This window comes from Excalfactoria chinensis, chromosome 1 (genome assembly GCF_039878825.1).
Source record: "Excalfactoria chinensis isolate bCotChi1 chromosome 1, bCotChi1.hap2, whole genome shotgun sequence".
Taxonomy (NCBI): Eukaryota; Metazoa; Chordata; class Aves; order Galliformes; family Phasianidae; genus Excalfactoria; species Excalfactoria chinensis.
Window position 1 is genome coordinate 136,305,638 of NC_092825.1, and position 3,830 is coordinate 136,309,467.

The window sequence follows — 3,830 nt, forward strand, 5'->3', positions numbered from 1 at the left end:
TTAGGGTGACACCCAGTTCCTTCTTGGTGATGTCACTGTCACCAACTTATTTAAATGATCCACGAGGGCATGCAATGTGTTAGCAATCCCTTATGAACCCCGCATGTATTCAGACTCTGACTCCCAAGGACTTGCAGTTCTGCCTTGCTGAGGGATGCTGTCTGCCTGCAGCTGTCACTGACTCAGGGGGTGATGTGGCAGAGGCAGAGTGGTGGTGAATATTGTGTGTAGCTGAGCAGGGCCAGAAACTGGTCACAGGCTACACTTCAGTGCAGCTGACATGCAGCTATTGGGATGGTATCTTTCAGCCAAGCATTATTGAAACTTCAAGTCAGTCTGTGAGCACAGAAATTATATCATGATCTGCTACACTGAAGAGCCAAATCTGTATTGCTGTATTCCAAGCTTGCGTTTCTGTTGTGGCAAACTGTATTTCCATCCACCCCACTGCCATTTGGGAGGGGTGATTTGGGACATGGGGACCCTGGAGGACCCAGGGATGTTTGGACCAATGCGGCTGGGGACAGTAGCACAAGAAGGGTGTGTGTGGACTGAAGTGTTTTTTGGGGAGATGCATGTGTGCAAATTGCTTGATGCATGTGTCTACCCAAAGGCAAAAGCTGAGGGGGATCATTAGATGGACTCCTTCCTAAATGATGCTTCTGCTGCCGATCATCATTTTGCAAACCTAGTTATAATTGCTTGTGAATCTTATTTTGGGTCTCTTTGGGGCAACATTACATTTTAATTGACAATATGGATTGCTAACTCAGCTAATCCTAACAGTGCCCTCAAGACAGACCAACATGGCTCTTGTAGGAAGAAATAATTCCCTTAGTGGAAGGCGGAAGGCCTTTCTTCTCCTATGTCTAGGAAATATCAGCCTTCCTTCCATTCTGTTCCAAGGGGCATGGTTAAATCAGCCATGCACTGGGCAGAGAACTGTACCCATAGGAACGCGCCGTGACCCCAGCAGACCTACTGGTGACAATTGTTCCAGCCTCACTGCCAACACGTGCAGAATGAAGGGGATGAGGAAGATGTCATGCCTTCCTTGGGCCCAGCTGGCTGGCCTAAACACATGAGGCTGCTGGCCCCTCTGCCACCATGGCTGTGGCTACCAAAGCCGGTTACCACTGCTATCTCTGCTGTAAAACTCCGAGCAGAGCAACACCAATTGTGATGCTGCTGTCCTGCTTCACCACCTTGCAGAAATCACGTTCCCTCTCTCCCTCTTTCACCTGCTGTGATTTTAGAGCTGGATCGTTCTTGCAGGGTAGAACCAAGGGGCTCACAATTCAACATGGTGGCAGTAGGAGCTGTGGTAGTAAAAACAGCAATTATAACGAGAGATTGGGCTGTAGCCAAAACAAAATCCCTTCTCACACATTTCTGTTTAGATGTAACCTATAAAACTGCATTTTTATGTCAACACACTGGTAATGCAATAACCTTGTAGTGGAGGCTGGGATAGGTATAGGCATAGACATCTGCATATTTATTCTATATCGGCTCATTTTATGTGCCACGTGTGTGTAACAACGTGGCACATAAGAACTGATTCTCCTGGGTTTGCTGGGATATATTTACATAGCACTGTGCCATCCGCACAGCAATGTTAAATGCCCTCAGCTGGTTACTCTGGGTGGTGTGTAGGTAACCAAGCCTCTTATGATCACCTTCAAGCTGCTAGGTCCCTTTTACAGCACAAGAGGGGACCGCCAGGCTTATAACTTCACAGAGGCAAGGAATTGGCCCTTGCCACTTGTAGCTTCAAAAAAATCAGACTAATTACTTGAGGTGCTGCGTTTCCCTCCTCTAGCTGGCATCTCCCATGGCAGCAGATTGTCTCTCTGTCTCATCGAGCCCCGGAGTCAGGCGGTTGTCAAGAAATGACTTTTTCCCCTCTGGTATTTTGGCTCTGGATCTCTCGTTTGGAGGACACATTTTTCAGCACCTGCTAATAATTTTTTTTAACAGATGCTAGAAAGGAAAGTTTCCAAATACAGCAGATACAGTCTGCTGTAGCTTGGGTCAAGCATGGACCATGAGCTTCACCTGCCCTAGGGCTGGGAAACTAGCAGTGTCCATTGCTTTAGAAGAAATGTCATCTTCCTTGAAGGGATGCTCAATGCACTGCTCAGGCTTCTTTCACTGCCTTTTCCCAGTGTATGTGTACATAACAACATAGCCACATATATATATGTATATATGTAAAACATAGTGTTTAACAAGGAGTCCTTGCTCATCCTCGTCTCAGCCCACAGGTGATGGACACACACGAGTTTTCCCTATCTGAGGCTCAGAAGTTACCTCTAACCTTGCTTTCTGCCCAGTGTAAAAACAAAAGGACCAAACAAATAAAAAACAAAACAAAACCAATCCAATGCCTTTCAAATATACACAAAACCATAGGGTTAGTGCCTTAAGGTAAAATCTGAGCATCCAGGTGAATGTTATTTCCCACCCTGCTTTTTATTTCTCCTGCTTGCACTACTCCTTTTCAAGTTTGGAAATTGAAGATATTTCCCTGCCAATGTTTTCTGCTTCCATGTGGCAAACGTTCCTCTCTCCAGCAGAGCAGGAGCCAGCACGGCTGCCTTGAGCAAGCACCAGTTCTGTGTATCCTGACAGCTCTTCTGTGGACAAAGTGAACAGTCCTGAGGTCTGTTCTTCTTTCCCCCCAGCTCGCTACCATGGCACCCCAACTGCATCCTACAAGAGGCAAAGTACTGGCTGATTTTCCTTGCAAGTAAACTTTTGATGATGTTTGCCTCTGTAACTATGAAATATGTTATGACTTTGGAGCTTGGATATACTAAAAGCCGAAACACAGACTTCAAAATCATTGTGTCTTAGTGGCTACATATAGAGAAACAGATGTTTTGTCCTAATTGCTAGTTTGGCACTCTTAACCTTGGATCTGAAGTCTAGACAAGTCCTCTTGGGCTTGGTTCATCAACACACACGAGAGGATACTTGAGAGGCAGGATGTCACACTGTCAATTTTTAGCTGCTCCATAAGCGCTGTCTGTTGGGACCTAAGTGGTGAACTGGAAAGTAACTGAGATTTTCTGAAATCTTATCCCTTAGCTCTCTGCAGGGCACCTTGTGGGGTTAGGTCCCGAGGAAGCGTGGCAGGCTGTTTTTTGCTCCCGTTAGCTTTGTTTTCATATTCTGCACTTTGGAGAAGTCTACTGCTGTCCCCGCACTGTTCCTTTTTCACATAGCACGAACATCACAGTCTCTCCTGCTGTTGCTAGGGAGGTAGGAGGATGCTCTCTTTTCCTCGTGTGAATGCATCTCAGAAAACTAGACTATAAATGCAATTTGAGTTTTTCACTCGGAAGGTGTATGCTCAGTTAAAATAGATGTAAAACACAATGAGATTTCTGTTCCCAGTATAGGCTAAGTGCCAGCTTCCAAAATCTGTATTCCAGGGTGTTTTAGATTTTGTTTCAGTCTTCAGCTTGTTGTTTACTGTGCTGTCAGCAGACTTTTGCTTCTGCTACACTCCTGCCCTATGATGCATGCATTGATGGCTGCGTAACTCTTGCCAGAGCTCGTCTCCCATATTGTGAATAAGTTGCAGCTTGAAGTTGCCACTTTTTGCTCACACTGTGCTATTGCTGTTGTTTTTATTGTGGTGTTACCACAGTTCAGCCTTGACGGACTTGATTCTGTTCTCAGCAATTCGATAAAAAAAATGAAGGTGACATCTCCTCTGACCCGCCACCTGTAAACACAACGCGATTCCAACTGTGTCATCCACAGCAATATCTCCAGCAAGTAGTTTTGGTGTGGTGTGAGTTGTTAAGAGAGATCCCACT